General features: G+C 33.8%; 1 long non-coding RNA gene across 2 annotated transcripts; it reads right to left on the bottom strand.

The window, feature by feature from the left end:
- Positions 1–1,258: 1,258 nt before the first annotated feature.
- On the bottom strand, positions 1,259–16,376 carry LOC136038161 (uncharacterized). 2 transcript variants are annotated; one of them, XR_010620139.1, is made up of 3 exons: positions 16,153–16,376; positions 10,168–10,272; positions 1,259–3,209 (listed from the first exon to the last, which is right to left on the bottom strand). It is a non-coding gene; the product is annotated as an uncharacterized LOC136038161 (long non-coding RNA). The 2 variants fall into 2 exon arrangements; XR_010620140.1 differs by having other exon boundaries at positions 10,068–10,272.
- Between the last annotated feature and the right edge of the window lie 1,541 nt (positions 16,377–17,917).

The following is a 17,917-nucleotide window of genomic DNA, read 5'->3' on the forward strand; positions in this document are numbered from 1 at the left end:
ATATCATTCCAAACATCAAATTTCATTAAGATCCAATCACCCGCTGATAAGTTAAAAATACTTCATTTTTTCTATTTTTTGCGAATTAACCGGGCCCCCACTCTCCCCCCCCCCAGATGGTCAAATCGGGAAAACGACTATTTCTAATTTAATCTGGTCCGGTCCCTGATACGCTTGCCAAATTTCATCGTCCTAGCTTACCTGGAAGTGCCTAAAGTAGCAAAACCGGGACCGACAGACCGACTGCTATATGTCACTTGGTTAATACCAAGTGCCATAAAAACCAACATTATGTTTAAACAGTCTAAAGTAAGATTTCTTAACTTGCAATAAGATCGAAGTCTGTATATGAAGAGCTGCAAAAATTCTGAGCTTTTTCTTCCTGATCCATTGAACTTGAATCAAACTGTTGGCGGTAAACTGAACGCACATTTTTTTCTTGGTGATCGCACCAAGCAAAAGGTCCGAGAAAGTATGAGATGAGTAACTGGAACGGAAATCAAAGGTTCTTGAGCAATTTTTAAGTAGCCAAAATGATTGGGAGCTACTGGCCTCCCTCCAAGACAGGTTTTCCCTAAAGACATCCGGGTAAAATTTGGAGTCATTTACTTCAGTGTAGTTGAAAGATCCATAAACTATGCCTTTGAGGATGACAAGAAACCCCAGTCCCTCGGGAGAAGGGTGAAAGTCACACATTTTGCCCATGTTGGCATAAGGTGTTTTTAATGCGAAATAACGGAATTTTTGGGGTGATGGGGAATTTCTAAGAGGCAAATTTTCTGGGATGAGTAAAAGTTTCAAGAGCTATTTTACACGGGGTGGGAGGGGGATTCCTTGGCATACTTTGAAAGAAGGTCAGAAATTAAATAACGGAAGTTTTTGTAATAGAAAATAAGGGCCAAATTAAAATTTAAGCCAACCGAAAATATTCTGTCTATAAGAGAGGCTGCCCCTTCCTCCACTCTCGTTCTTAGCGCTGAAGTTTGACTTTCTGCCACAATTATTACAGAGCGATTGCTCAAGCACAAGGGTCGTTGAATGTGAACGATATATATATATTTTTTAACTTTAAGACTTTAACGTAAAGAGCTAGGGTTGAGACAGGGACAGCCTCCCTCATATACGGAATAATTTCTGTTCGCATTAAATTTTTAAACTGCTCCTTACATCTAGTCGATTTTTTTTAAGTTTACCATGAAACGAGGGTAAATTCTGCACTTATTACAGCTAGGTCTAGTACAAGAAAGAACTAAAGACATGGTCCAATATTAAATTTTAATTTCAATGAAAAAAAAAAAAACACTACAAAACTTTTGTTTCAAAAAATTGAAATGTAACATATTTGTTATCCGCCTCTTTTTAGTCCTTTTCAGTCACTATGTAGACACCAGGGTTTTTTCTTCCTTAACTTGGTCGCTTGTATTATCTCTAATTTATCTATATGGACAGTAGCTGAGAATAGGGGTTATCCTTTAAATCTTTCAAGCAAAAATTTAGTACCTGCAGAAAACAGGTCAACTACTTGAATTAAAAATTTGGGTGATTGAACAAAACTGGTGACTGAAAAGGTTAACTTGGGCCCGGGCACTGTTGTTCAAAACACGGCTGCAAAAGGACCTTGGGAGGAAAAACGGGTCAGTGTAAACTTTGTGAAGTTCTAAAGAGTGAAAATCCGTGCTTCAGTTACAAAAATGAATTTTTTCTGTTATTTTCAGCACTTTATCCTTTCTAAAATAAAAAAGGTTTTCTTTGAAAAAAAGACCGAAAAATGAAACATCATTATGATTTGTCCATATTAGATTTCTTTGTTAAAACTATTAAGCTCTTTTCCGGAAAACTTGTCTGAATGAGGAATGATAAACTGTAAGCCATAATGCAGCTTATTTGGATATAAAGATCCACTTTGTTCTCATTTCGGTTCTTGATTAATTCTGAGGCCACTCAACCGAGGTTGCGTGAAAACGGCCAATGAAGAAAATTTAAGGTTTCTAGACTAAAGCTGAAGGTTTTTGATACATCTTTATCAAAAGAATAAGAATACTTCCAAGTGGCCAATTTAGTTTTAGACCGAGGTTGCGAGAAAACAGCCAATGAAGAGAATTTTAGCTTTCTAGACTAAAGCTGAAGTTTTTTTTATATATCTTTATCAAAAGAATAAGAATACTTACAAGTTACCAATTTTAGTTTTAGACCGAAGTTGCGAGAAAACAGCCAATGAAAAGAATTTTAGCTTTCTAGACTAAAGCTGAAGGCTTTTTATACATCTTAATCAAAAGAATAAGAATACTTCCAAGTGGCCTATTTTAGTTTTAGACCGAGGTTGCGAGAAAACAGCCTATGAAGAGAATTTTAGCTTTCTAGACAAAACCTGAAGTTTTTTTTATACATCTTTATCAAAAGAATAAGAATACTTCCAAGAGGCCAATTTTAGTTAAAGGAACCACATACAACTTTCTACGTTACATTTAGAGGTTTTACATTCTCATTTATAGAACAACAAGCGTAGTTCTAAACCATATATTTTACAATCCACTATTGTTCATATCTACAATAGCACTACTAATTCAAATCTACAATACCGCTCAATTTTATCTTGAAAGGATTAAAAAACGGGTGATGGCACTGCATATATTTATTTTCAAATTTATTTTGTTAACTTCCACACTTACGATTTATTTCCACACTCAGGATACATTCTCCATTGAAATCTCAGAACAAACAAATTTAAGAAACACATTTAGATTTCACCAGTCGAGAGTCGGGTTTAAAAAAAAAAACTCACAGGGCTATTAATATCCACAAAGACTTCAGTGAATAATAACGCTGCTATTAGTGCCTAAAGGTCCTGTCTAGCATTTTCTTAATTCAAAGACAATTGCCAAAAACTGTTTGCTAGGCTACTCTGAGGGATAGGATCAGTAGTGCAACATAGATAAGGAAGATCGAACAGTGAATACATAAATTGCCATGCTGACCTTAACAAATAGCTTAGCAAACAGCTTTTGTCAGTTGCCTCAGAAGTGGAATAGCATCAGACACGAGCTTTACGCTTGACAGTAAGGTAATATCGTAGCCTCGGTTCAAAGTATAAAAAGAATTTTCACCGGGCGCTCGCCAACAAGAAGAGAGAGAAATTTATCATAACACTGAATACACTGTGCGTCCTGGTTTTACATAATAACACATTTTTCCTTCTCTGGTGTACATTCCTAAAAAATAAGAGAAAGCGAAATGAGTGAGGTGTTAAGCAGCGGAATAATATTAAAAAGCGTTTAAATCATCCATTAAAGCCTGGTCAGTTATTGCCCAATGTAATTACAAAGCAAATCGTTCAGCTAAAGAAATCAGACAGTGGGTCTAACTTGATTGAACTTTCAATATCTAGTCTCATGGGTTTTTTTTTCGCAGTAGTTCAAAAGAATCATTTCTTTTTCAAGTCCTTCAGAGGGTCGATGTACCATACATCCTCAGGAAATGACCGTCATGGCTGGTCTGTTTTAGCTTATTGTTCAGATATAGAAAGTATAAGAACCCTTACTAAATCAAAATAGGACCTTGATCCCTTTTTCATAGAGCCGTAGCCATGCATATCCAAATAAGCAAGATATTCGATTTCGAGATATTTTAGTTCCCTGTGCATATCTTGTAATTAAATAAATAGTAACCTTTTCAAGAGAAAGAGAAAAATACAATACAGAAAAAACGGAGAAAAATCTTTCTATAAATTTGATGATTTGAAGGTGGATCAAAAAAGGGAAAACAACTCTTAAGAATTTCACGTAACGTCTGAAATTAGTTCTTAGTTTTCAGAAGATATGGTTTAATCCATTCAGTCGCATCTTTCGACGGAATTTTCCTTTAGGAATGCTCCATTCGACATAAGCCAAAAAACTGGATACGGAAAAAACTGCAAATACATCTCTTCCAAATGTCACCTGCAGAGTGAAGACGAGCAAATAACAATGTAAAGTTCATTTATTAGTAGTAAAATAGTCCGAATTCATAATATAACGGCTCTAAACAGTCATTTAGTTATTTTTGTTTTCAAGATGTGGGGGGGGGGGGGGTATTAAGAAATGTACATAAATCACGCTGACAAAGATTATTCAAAATTAAAAAATAAGAAAGCGTAAAAGCGCGACATTAAAAAGAAATTTTACTATAGCTACCATTTAGAATAAAAAAAAAAGAAGACAACAACATGATTTGAATGCAGCTTTTAGTGTTTACCACAGTGCGATACTTACCCCCCCCCCCACTCTCTTTTTACTCAAGCTATATTTCTCAGCCATGGCTTTAAAAATATAAGCGAACCATTCCAAACCTGTAGGAGAGCTAAGGTGGAATTTTGATTTTAAGCAAAAAGGTTTACCGACTGCCATAGGATCGGTTGCCCATTGGTTTTGTTTCGATCCAAATATGTTGATTGTTTCTGGTTGACTGGACAGTGTCAACTGTTTAAAATGTATGTATTTTGTAAATCTAAAAAAAAAAACTCGGAAAAAAGAAAAACACGTGAGAACACCATTGCTCTTTTCGAAGACGGCTTGCATTTCTCAGAAAGTATCGGGATCGTCACTTTGAGGGATTAGTGAGAAAGGTACACAACTATAATGATAAATCACAGGTGCACACAGACCTGACCTTTGGATGGAGAAGCCGGAGAACGAAATAGGCTATATTTTTTTATTTGCCTTGAAGATTCGGGGATGTCCCTACAATATCTAGCTAACTAATTTCCAAGCAGGCCAAAAAAAACGAGGCTTCAAACGAGGTTGAAGCTGATGGTGCAATCTCAGCAACAAGCATTACCCCAGACAGTCTCTTCAACATTAACTTAAACTCTTAAAGTTTAAGGAAAGAGAAAGGAACAGATAGCTTAGAATAACGACATATGTTATAAGTTGGCTTAAGATGTGATCAAACAACCGCAAGTCTATCGAGCTATTTACTAGCAGTGGCCTAAAGCCATACAAGAGGAAGGGGTTGTTCCCTAATAGAAGACCAAAATATAAGACTGATGGTTTATGGAATCTTATGGAAATTTTAACAAATTTTGAAATAAATAAAATATTAAATATCATACCCCCACCTTTTGAAATGTCTGAAGGCACTCTTGATAGTAACTAAACAGTTGTAATACAAATTGAGATTTGCACGAATCCCAACAAAAACCCTTCTTTTTCTATTAAATTATTACTCATGAAACTTTACATTGGATATTTCTTTGGATATATCTTGTATACCCAAATCAACTTAGACACAGGAATTTCTCAGCATGAACACCTCAAAGCCAATCTAACCTTGCTGAGTATATAAAAGACTCGTACAGCAAAAAAAAAATAAGCTTGTGGCAGAGTAAAAATCAACTGATATAGATACAGCTACATTATTTATGCTATCGAAAAAAAAAATCCAAATCATAAAAATGCAAAAACAAAAAATGATGAATAGGACTTTACGTAAAATCTGAAAACATGAGATAACGCAAAGAAAGAAAATGCTACACAAACAAAAAGTCTGAAATATTAAATAAGAAATCACTAAGGTTGCATGAGCATTGGGCCTCGAATTTTGTAGACATCCCTTTTTTATTTATTTTTTTGTGGGTATGTGGGTAAGTTTTGTGGGTATATCTTTTTTTAAGTAAACAAACTTAATCAGTTAAAGAACTAATTTAATTTTTCTGGAGAAAAAAGCTTACGAGAGGGGGGGGGGGAAATTGAGAAAGAACATATTACTGTAAAATCAAATGTGTTTTTAAACAGTAACGCGCTTAATTTAGTTAAAGCAACCACTAAACAACGCATTAAATTTGACCTTAAACTTCCGGTTATACGTAGTGCCTAGTAAAAGCAGGTCTCAGTTCAGAACAGGAGTTGCCAATTCTTCCGTTTCAAAATCAATGTTAGCAAGTTTTTACATCAGATACCAAAACCCTTTAATCAGTGAATTTATTCCAAAATTCCAAGTTAATTTTAGAAAGCAAATAGAGTTTATAGCTGAATTAACACATTTGAAAATTTTACAGTTTGATAGAAAATATAAGAAGTAAATGAGGGATTTTCTGAAGAGAATGACCAAAGCACAATCTGTAAAAATGCTTCAGCTATATGACTAATCGCCGTCTCTAACGCAACAAAAAAGAACCACTAAAATGCCATACTGAATACTAAAAAAATACTTGATGATCCAATAAGAATCTAACTCACTCGAATATTCTTCAATTATATCTGAAGTTGAGTAAGTTATTGGGTATGTCTTAGCCAAGCCTTTATAAAGTAACGAGGCTAACCCTCTGTCCTAATATTTTGTGGTTTTTTTTTTTCCATTCCTTATATTGAAGAATTTTTGCGTAAATTAGCTCCTTGTTGATTTCTTTGTTTTAGTGTTTCCTACAGTGTGTCCTCTTGTATCGAAGAATTTTTGTGTAAATTAGCTTCTTCTTGGTTTCTTTGTTTTATTGTTTCCTCTTATATCGAAGAATTTTTGGGTAAATTAGCCCCTTCTTGGTTTCTTTTTAGTGTATCGCTATTAGTCATATAGCTGAAACGATCGCTTGGAAAACGTTAGCTGCAATTATTAGCTGCGTAAAATGTGCACTAGTTTCTTGTATTTTGCGGAAGGTTCGTCTGTTTTTAATAGATAATTAAGCGGAATGTATTGCTTTGAAAAAGTTTTTATCCAGCCAAGACATCCAATTAAGAATATTTAAACTGAGCACAAATTAACAGAAAAACACTGACTGAGAAAAACCCATCAAGAGCAAAATCTAATCCCAAAGCACAGAGCACAAAGGTCCGCCACTCAAGCTTAGAAAAACCAACAATATGAAAAAACATTTGTGCTATTTTTGCTTTCTTACAATCTGTAAGCCACAGAGATAATTGGAAATTTAAACTGGAAAAAACCCTTACTTTATTTTAATTAATTTTAAACTATTTGGGCTATTTCCTACATATTCCATAAGCCGCACAAAAAAAGAGAAGTATTTAACCAACTTTTTACAAATCTGAAATAAATCAGATTCTTTAATGATGTTAATAAATGTGTTGATATCCCGGAGTACTAATTTTAACTCCAGTTCTTTTTTCTTCCTTCGTTGGTTAATGGGATTCTCAACTGAAATTAAACTCTATGAATCCACCTCCAATGAACAAGATCTAAAGTTTCTACCAAAACAATATGATCTATGTAATGTCATTTGCAACAATTTTTCATTTTCAGATGAGATCATCTCTCACAAATTTTTATGGATTAATGAAAAAAAAAAGAATCCTAAAAGAGTTGCAAAGAGAAAAACATGAAAAATGAAAAAAAAACAACAAACAAACAAACACAGAAACTGAAACTTTTTATCCTATTTATAATATAGATATTAAGGAACCGGAGATGGAAAAAAGGAGAGAAAAAAAAAAGTAAATTTGTTTTGCGCTTTTTTTAGATTAAAGAATAGGGAAAAGGACAACAATAAGAAAAAATTAAAAAACTGATTTCTCATCGTACATATAGCAAGAAGAAAAAGGTTAAGGGTAAGACAAAAATGGGAAAAAGACAAAAAGCAAAATTCTTTTTCCTTTACATAGGATAAAGAATAAGGCAAACAATTAAGATTACGAAAACACGGGAAAATACAGAAAGCGAAACTTTTTCTCCAATTTATAACATAAATATTACGGAAAAGGAGATGAAAAAAAGAGAAGAAATGCACAAATTAGATTTTTTTACACTATTTATTGATTAAAGAATAGGGGAAAGGACAAAAATAAGAAAAAAAACGAAAAAAGCTAAAAAGGCGAATCCATATATAGCATGAAGAAAAAGGTTCAGGGTTAGACAAATGGGATAGACGCAAAAAAGCGAAATTTCTTTACCCTATATAGAGGATAAAGAATAAGGAAAATAATCAAGACAATGAACATAGGGAAAAACGCAGAAAGCGAAACTTTTTATCCAATTTATAACATAAATATTAAGGAAAAAGAGATGAAAAAAAGGAGAAGAAATGCAAAAATTGGAATTTTTTTACGCTATTTATAGGTTAAAGGATAGGGGAAAGGACAAAAGTAAGAAAAAAACGAAAAAACCCAAAAGGCGAATCCATATAAAGCACGAAGAAAAGGTCAAGAGTAAGAAAAACGGGATAAACGCAAAAAAAGCAAAATTTCTTTATCCTATGCACAGGATAAAGAATAAGAAAAATAATTAAGATAATGAAAACAGGGAAAAACCCAGAAAGCGAAACTTTTGATCCGAAACTTAAATATTATATATAAGGAAAATACATAGAGAAAAATATAAGGGAAATATATTAATATATAAGGAAAAGGAGATGAAAAGAAAAGAAGAAATGCAAAATTTCTAATTTTTTTACGCTATTTATAGATTAAAGAATAGGGGAAAGGACAAAAATAAGAAAAAATTGAAAAGACTCAAATGGCAAATCAATTATAGCATGAAGAAAAAGGTTTAGAGTAAGAAAAATGGGATAAACGCAAAAAAGCGAAATTTCTTTATCCTACACATAGGAACAGGAATAAGGAAAATAATTAAGACAGTGAATATATATATAAATATATACATATATATATATATATTTAAAAAAATTTAGGATAATACGAAGAGGCGAGTTTTCTAGCGAAAACACATAAAAAAAACACCAACCAACGCTTATTTCTGTAGGTTTTTTTTTGTGTTTTCTTACATATTCTAAGGTCTTTTTTTCTGCGTTTAAAGGATTTTTAAACTCTATGTTTACTTTTATTAATTTTACTTGTACTATCATTCTATTATATATTTTTATTTTGCATTAAACACATTAGAATGGCTTTTTTGTAACTGTTATCAATTTTAAGCGATACTTAAAAAGCAAAAGAGCAAAGCTTTTCTAGCACTAAATTTAAATCGGCAGTTTCGGTAGCAATTTAAAAAGTCTCCAGATATAATTCCCATCACCATGAACACTGATAATTCTCAAAAACAAGCAACAAAAGCAAATACATTCTGAACCTAACAATCATTCATTATTAATACATAAGTACTATAGGTTCTTTTGGTTGAAGTAAACACAATCAAGATTCCAAACAAGAAGGATGTAGCCAGCGAATCGAAAATAAGTACTGAATAATAACTACTTTCATGAACGTTTATGAGGAGGCAGGATATACTTTGAAGTCAAGTAAGAAGTAGTGCAACCACGTAGCGGCTGAAACGCAGGTTGGAAGTCTATGTACTAGACTCCATGAGCTGTAATTGGCCTGACTTCAATTCAACTTTAGCCCCACCATGATATCAAACATCTGTGCCACTCCTCTGCACAAAACTGTTGCAAAAGGAAATTGATTATAATTAAATTATAATAAATCATTAAATTCTTATAATTATAATCATTTTTAATTAACTGAATTTTAATTAAATTCAGTTTAATCATCAAATGTAGGTAACAAGACAACTTCTCTTAAAAAAACTAAGCAGTATTTCTCAAACTCATAAGTTGATCCTAAAATAAAAGTAAAAACAAATCCTTACCTTCCCCCACGCACATACACAAATTAAAATCCTTTAGATAAAAAAATTTGCTTTAATTCTTTGGTAAGGAAAATTGCTTCGATTTTCAGGGAGAATTTACTCTTTTGAACTGAATTGTATTTTTTTTTTTTCAAGCAGTTTTGTCTCTGCTTAAATGATAAAAGAACAAGAACATTCAGACTCCTTTTAAAGTCTTTAGGTAAAGGTAGAAGTTTATACCTTTACCTTAGGTAAGGGTTTCCTCTCTCACATGTTTTCCTTTATTATCCCTTAAATGTTTGGTTTCCCGAGCAAGAATACAAAATGCAACAAGCCAAAAATCCATTTGAATTTCATCAGTGATTTGTCCAAGAATTTAATTATAGCAAATTGTTTGTATAAAAAACAAACTTAAGAGTGGGTGACTTCTAGCCCCTAACCCCCATTCAACGTACATCATCTGCCTGTTTTACGATGTGTCTCAAACAAAACGGTATTTATTTTTTACTTGACTTGGCATCGCTGGCTACACATAAAATTACTCTAGTTCAAATCTACACCTGTAAGCAATCAACAGTAGGGAAAGCTTTAATCTTGAATTGACGGCCTTTGGGTGGGTCCGAATCCAAGAAAGGAAAGCAAATTGCGACGGTAGCTTACAGTAGGGACGGAATCTCCGTTGCCACCTGGCAACCCGACAATCTCTCTTTGGGTTGACTCAGAGGATGAACTTTGTTCGAGTTGACAGTCCCGAGCAGCCACTTCCTAAATAAAACACAATTTGACAAACACATATAAATACAAAAAGAAAACACAGTATTCAGCAAAAAAAAGTAATAAATGGCTTTCTACAAGAAAACCAAAACAAAACTAATATTAACCTAACATGGTAAATGAACAGAGAAGTCTTAGGCCCTTTACAAATGACCTTAAAGACACCAAATATACCGCACTATTCTACAGCAGAGCTTTAACGCTAATGTTAACAAAAATAAAAAACTTGGACGTCACAACGAACGGTAATATATTCGTAATTTTTTTTTTAAACCTCCATTTTCTTTCGGGGAGGGGGAATAATAGAAACATCAATCCACTACCACATATACTGGGTGTGCTTAAGCCTTTTTTTTCTCCGAATTTTCATCTTCTAACAATTTTACCGATAATATTTAGCATTTTGAATTTAACTCACCTGTTTTGGAGGTTTTGACACATTTGAAATAAATTTAATTCAAAAACAAGCTTAGTTGCGATAAATGCAAATAAGTAATTCATAAAGGATCAAAGTTTATTTCAAAAAACAAAAACAAAAAACAACCTGATAGTTTAAGAAATTAAAAACATTTTTTTTTTGTCTTTAAACTATTTTATTCTTTTAGAATAGTTGCGACTAGGGACGACATCCAGAACATAGACTAATTAAGAGAAAACTTCGGTCAATGTACCAATTGAGCCCTTTCTGTATACATGATTCTTTTATTGTCACCTTCATTCAAAAATAAAAATTGAAGAAAAAAAATACATACAGCTAAAACTTGTATTTAGACTTCCATAATTCACTTTTCGATTTCGTCCAGTCCTGCTGGATGACACTATTTTTATACAGGGACAGTTCTGATCATCATGTTTGACAGTCTCCCAAACAGCCAAACTCTTTGGTATTCAAGCAAATTATGATTTATTCAGCATTTATCTTTTTTAGCAATCAGTTGTATTACTTTTCTATTTAGTAATTTATTTATTTTATCATTTTCATTTAGGAATTTATTCTTTATTAATTTAGCAACCATCAATTTTGAAACCATGATTCGGCACCGCAGTCTCCTGGTTTGACCATGCCTGTCAAAAAGCCTGATAATCCCTTTGTTTCTAGGGCACTTCGTTACAAACCGCTACCAAGTCGGAGAAAAAGGCGTGGAGGTCATTTAAAATCCTGGATGAACTCCATCAAATCCGCCTTCGAACTCATTGTGAATTCAGACGATACAGCAGCCGACAGAACTCCTCCTGGCTTGGCCGCCTGGCTGGTTGAAATAACTGTATTTTTGCAACATCCAAATTTTTTTTTTTTTTTTTTTTTTGCTGTAAATAATGTCTCCAATACTCTTTACTATTTGAATGGGCTGTCAGAGTGGTTCCCTGTCGAGTCCAGTGTACGCCAAGGATGTTTACTATCTCCAATATTATTCACAATACTTATGGATTTTTTTTCTTCGAGCTTGCCACTTTAGAGGAGGCATACAATTAAGCCCCGTACGTCAAATACACGACTGCGATTTCGCTGACGATATTGATCGTGTGGCTCACTGCCAAGAGGACATTCAACATAATCTGAATGAACTAGCAGCAAAAGCGGCCCCTGTTGGCCTCAAGATTAATATTAATAAAACGAAAAGTATGTCAAACGCAGTTGTGACGACCATTGCAGCTGGGATTCCATATGAAGGCATTGATATAGAAGAGGTCAGAGAATTCAAGTACCTCGATAGTACAATTACCCAAGATGGGAATTGTGATAGAGAAGTCTTGCTACGGATAGTGTGTGCAGGTGGAGCATTTTCTCAGCTGAAGAATATATGGAGATGTAGATACTGCTCTCAGATGTTGAAATTGCGATTGTTTAGGAGTAATGTACTCTCTGTTACTTTTATATGAATGCGAGTCCTGGAGCCTTTCAAAGAATGATGAGAAAAAACTACTTAGTTTCGAGAATAATTGCCTGCGTAGAATCCTTGCGGTACATTGGACCAATAGAGTAACGAATGTCCAGATTAGGGCTGATACCGAACAACCACTGGTGACCAACAAGATCAAAATGAGAAGATGTAAGTATTGGGGGCATATGACCCGCATGAGCGAAGGACGCCTCCCACACGATTTATGGTGTTGAACCCCATCCGGCATTCCAAGGAGTGGAAGACAACGCAGCACACTTGGTAGATCCCTGGAGAAAGAGGCAACGAGTCTCCAAACCTTTTTGAATGAACTTTGGTCTTTCCCACAAGGTCAGTCAAGCTGGAGGTCAGCCGTCGCGCCTCTATGCGCCCTCAGGCGTAGGAGGGTTTAAGTCTAAGTTTACTATTAATTTAATCAAGCAAGTGTCGATATACCATTGCATGGTACAAAAGAATCGCGATTGAGCTTACGTTAAACAATCCTATAAACCAATAAAAAAAAGAAATGCCCAGGCCGCAGAGTTAATTAATAGGATTAGAGCTAATTAAACCAAATTTTTGATTAAAAACAAATTAAAGTAAATCAAAAGCATAGCTATACTAAAAAACTAACCAACTGAACTTAAAAAAGCTAACTGAGGATAAAATTAAAAGAAGCGAATAAACAATTAACATAAAGCTTGATTGAAAAATAATTAAAAAGCTAATTAAAAGGAAATGTTGGACTATAAAGTCAATAATTCATAATTAATTAGACTTACAAATAAAAGTTATTTTCCTCCTTATTGCTGGAGTATGTATGCTAAATTTTTGCTTTCATTTGTCACGCTGCCATTTCGATTCCACTTAAGAAGCTTAATTTATGAAATTAGAGAGGCAAGACAAAAAAAAAAGCAAAAAAAAGTAAAAAATATTTTTTTAAAAGGCCAATTCTACAACATGTATAGGATACTTTGATTATACAATAATACTGATAATATAAAACATTCCAAAGATATTTACAAATGTAGCACAGGCTCATTAAACGGAATAAGATATATATCCCCTTAACTGCTTGATAGACAACCAAAAACAACGTATTAGAAAAGTAAAATAAAGGTCATAAAAAGTCATAGTGTCTCAGGCGTGTGTTTCTTAGCAGTCATACGAAAAATTGGTCTCTCAACCATATCACAAGCTTACCCAAGAATTGTACTTAACAACAAAAACATCAGCCTGGGATAAGAGTAATCGGCTCATATGGTTTTGTTCGTAGGCTTTGTTATGATTTTTTTTTTTTTTTTTTTGTCTTTTTTTTTTAATGAGGCTTATTACCGTAATTATTTAGTTTGCACGACCTTTGGATTGGAAATGTTCCACCCTGTTTTTGCTATTATTACTAGTTTCAATTATTACTATTTTTATTATTGATATTTATTACTTTATACTATATCATTTATTTTACAGTATACGACCAATTATCATTCATTATTACTATTTATTACTTTATACTACTTTTACTGTTCGACTTTTAGTGACCTAGCGGCAGGCATGGTACACCAAGAGAACTGCTGGGGCAAGGCTTTATCCAACCCTGTAATCGTGAAGCATTACAAAGGAATTTATCGTTGCTAAAGGTCGTATCTGACATTTAAATCAGCTGAAATAATTACCAATACACATTTTCTGAGCTGCATTCTGAGCCCCCCCCCCCCCCTGCAATGGGAGGGGGCTTTCATGAGAACAGCTTAGCAAAGTCTTATGGCAATTAGCTAAGAAATGTGAAAATGTCAGATAACGGTCTTTGAAATTAACACCCTTTGAAATACTTTATAACTCGGTTTTTAAACTGTTAAAACAGACCACAGGTTTTTTTTTCTCAATACATTTATTTTTCAAGGAAAATGACAAAGAGGAATAAAAACAACTTGATTTATGTCTGAATAAAAAATATAAACATAAACGACAACAGCCTGTTTTCAGCTGTTGCACAAAAGCCAAGAGGCATAATCAAGCAAACTTATTATTTTTCATAATTACAACATAATTATTACACAATTATAAACACACATATAATTAAGATACACAACATAAACACAATTATAAATTGTTCGTTTTATATTTGTTTTTCTTGTTCGTTTTTTCTTTTATTTCATGCTCCCAAAATAAGCTTAAACATTCCTTTCTGGCTTATACTTTTTTCTGGCTGTCTTGTGTCATTCTTTTTTTATTGATTAATGCTTATTACTTATTTGTTTCTTTATTATATCTTCCGGTTTGTGCTTAAACCGTTTTTGGTTAATATCTTTTTTTTAATTAAAAAGACTAATTCAACATTGAAAACAGCCCACAAAACATACTACAAATTGCCTTAAAACAAGTCAAATAAAAAAAGGTCTATTCATTTGGATATACCATTTGACTTGCTGCATAGAATAAATTATAACACAAAATTCAACTGGAACTCATTTCTCGTATGAAGTTTGGGATTCTAAAAAGGGTTTACAATTTGTTAGATTTGATTGGATACCACTCTGCCCGTGTTTTGAATCTATAACGCTCCACCCGATCACTGTTACTGGATATTATCAACCTATAGGATGCCACATCCTCTGATCAGACGACTTTTGAAGTTTGCAAAAAATTGAAGTCTAAAATCTGTGCTAGCATCAATAATCTGTGATATCGACTTTTGAATATCTCAATTTCAACTGAAGGCATTGCCAATAAAAGTTTAAGGTTCCGGTTTAAAAAAGTTGAAAGTATCAAGGACAGTGAAAATGGAATCTGATAATCAGAATTCGCTAAATAAAACTAACAAAACCATACATTTTGCAGAATACAGATAAATTGAGTATCCAATTTACAATGAAAAAGACTTCCATATTCAACTTTAGGTGATAGCAAGCACCAAATTAAAAAGAAAAAGAATGAAAATCAGCAACAAATATGGTACTACAGCTAAAGAAGGTATTACTTTCATTTGAAGATATAGATGTCTCTGACAATCAACGGAATGTTCATATTTGAATTTTTTCTCTGACTTTCTAACTCATTTAACTGATTACGTTTTCTTTCTTTTACGGTTCGACGCGGCGACACTCCCACTGTAATGCCGACTCCCAACGTGCGGCGCAGGCCCCACCGTTGGGGCATGGCAATATATTGGTGGTTCAAGGACAGGACGTGCACCCTTCAGCTGACTGTAATTAATAAAAAAAAGCCTTTTTCAAGAAAACGACTTTACAATCATATGCGTTTAATGAACAAAAAAGATACATGGTAGTATTGCAATGACGTCATACAGTGTTGACACCTAGAAAAGGCGTTGTATTCAGACAATATTTTTCATTATATTTTCGTATAAAGTATGCCTTGAATACACGGGAAATTTGGAAAAAAAATCCAAATATCACAAGGAGAGCATCAGGATTTTAGAAATGCCTAGGTGGGACATAGCTCAAAATCGGTTGGGAGCCACTGACGCAACACCTCTACTGTAAACATTCAACGTGGCAACAATAAAAAAAAATCTGCTGTAAAGCCTTTAACGTAACATTTTTGATTTAGCAACTCTACCACAACGATCCAACGTGGCAACACTAAACATGTTCTATTGTAACACCTTTATTTTGATGTCCTTGGTATTCCAACAGTAAATTTAATTGAGCTCTCTGGTAAGAATATAGCAAGGACTTTGTTGTGATAGCTAATTTACAAGAGGAAACTAGTACTACAATTACTTATTTTCTGCACATGGTTTGGATGCACTTTCCTTTTCTGTAGATTTTACTCATAGAGGTATGAAATTCTAGAGACGGCCAAGAGGTGACCACTTTTCTTGGCTTGGTCATGGTTTTCATTTAAATTGGCTAACAAATGTCAAGAAAAAAAGTTTATCACTTATGATATCATCTGTTTACGGCCCCCTGCTGTGTAAAAGAATTTATTTGCCAACAAATTCTAAACGATATAGTTATTTGTTGCTTACCTCTCCACTGCCGTTGTACAAGTGTGTAGTCATGTGATCGGCCACAAACCAGCGTTGCTCTTTCATCAACAGATCATGGGGTGGCTCATGAGCTTGGTTTGTACCAGCGGACCAAACGGTGACAGTCGAATGAGGAGCCAATTTCAGCGAACGGTTAAACTTGTACACAGTTTCATTCTCACCAGCCAAATGGGTCAATGACCAACCGCCTAAACTCACTTCCTACAAAATAAACTCAACCTTAGAACAAAGAGATTGACACAAAGTCCCAGTTAAAAGAAAACTGGGATTGACATCCTAGTTTAAAGAGACTTCAACCCATGACCATTTACCAATTCTTGACCGATTCTCTTCTTATTAATTATTTAATAGTTAATGATAAAAAAATAGACCATAAACCAGCAACTTTACTTATAAAAAACCACCTTTACTGATGTTCAATCACACCTGTATCCTCGCAATCTACCTTCCCCTCCTGATAATTGCTACTCTTTACTAAGTTGTTCGTAAGGGACGGATCAGCAGTGAATGTATGTTAAGTCACGCCTTTATCCTCGTAACCTACATTGTCAAGCTGATAATGGCCATTATAATAATTGTCGCTGTTTACTAAGCTTTTCTCAAGGGATGGATTCACAAGAAATGTATATTCAGTCACAAATTGATCCTCATAATCTATCTTACCCTGCTGATAATTGTAACTGTTTACTGAGCTGTCCTCAAGAACACATAAGCAGGGGTATATGTTCACTCCTTGATCCTTTTGATTTACCTTGTCCTGCTGATAGTTATCACTGTTTACACCTTCATCTTCATAATCTACTTTGCCCTGCTGATGTTTTCTTTGAGATGAGCTAAGCAACTAGTTTGTGGGTATTATCTAAAGTGCAAAAATACCCAATAAGACCTTTAAGAACTTGCAATTCTAAAGGTAATACTCGACTAAAATAATACCATCTGACGTAATTTACTACGTTAAAATTGCATCTCAAGTCTAACTTCTAAGAAGAAGAAGAAGAAGAAGAAGAAAAAAAACAAAACGAAATGTTAGATAAAACTTTTAAGAACTTGAGATTCTAAGGGTAAAAGTTGGCAAAAATAATCCCATCAGATAAAACCTACTACGCTACAGTTGGTTCTCAAGTCCAAGTTTTCTTCTGGATGCTTAGTTTTTGTGTTGATACCGAACTACACTCTACTGAAAATAAAACCCAGCATATAATGGCCAGTTAAACGGAAAAGTTAGTAAGGGCTGTTTTAGATGTTCAACTGACTGACCGAACACCAAAGAATAAGTAGAAGGAAAAATATGGTTCAATCTTACTATCTAGGACTATAATGAACAGTTTAAACGGCTAGGAAATGTTGCAAGTGCTGACGTTGCAATTAATGACGATTGTCAATAATTGTCTTTGGTCATCCTTCTTGGAGTAAATTAAAAGCCGGCTGTCCCCCAAGTGGGTTTTCAATACATTATATGAAAGGACGTAAAGGAAGCAGAACTTCCTACGAAAGGGTAAACCGGGAGGCTTTTAAAAGACTTACCAAAACAAAACCTACAAATAAACATACCATTTGATTCACCTTTCTATATCTAAACAATGTTACCATTTTTGACACAAATTTCGATGGTTAAGTTTGATGAAAAAAAAAAATCTGTGGCAAAATGACAAAAAAAAAATAGCAAAGAGAATTTTATTTTCGCTTGGATTCGAAGATACGATTTCGAATATCTTCTTCAGTACAACTTCTCTAGTATAAATCT

This window comes from Artemia franciscana, chromosome 17 (assembly GCF_032884065.1).
Source record: "Artemia franciscana chromosome 17, ASM3288406v1, whole genome shotgun sequence".
In the NCBI taxonomy this organism is placed as follows: Eukaryota; Metazoa; Arthropoda; class Branchiopoda; order Anostraca; family Artemiidae; genus Artemia; species Artemia franciscana.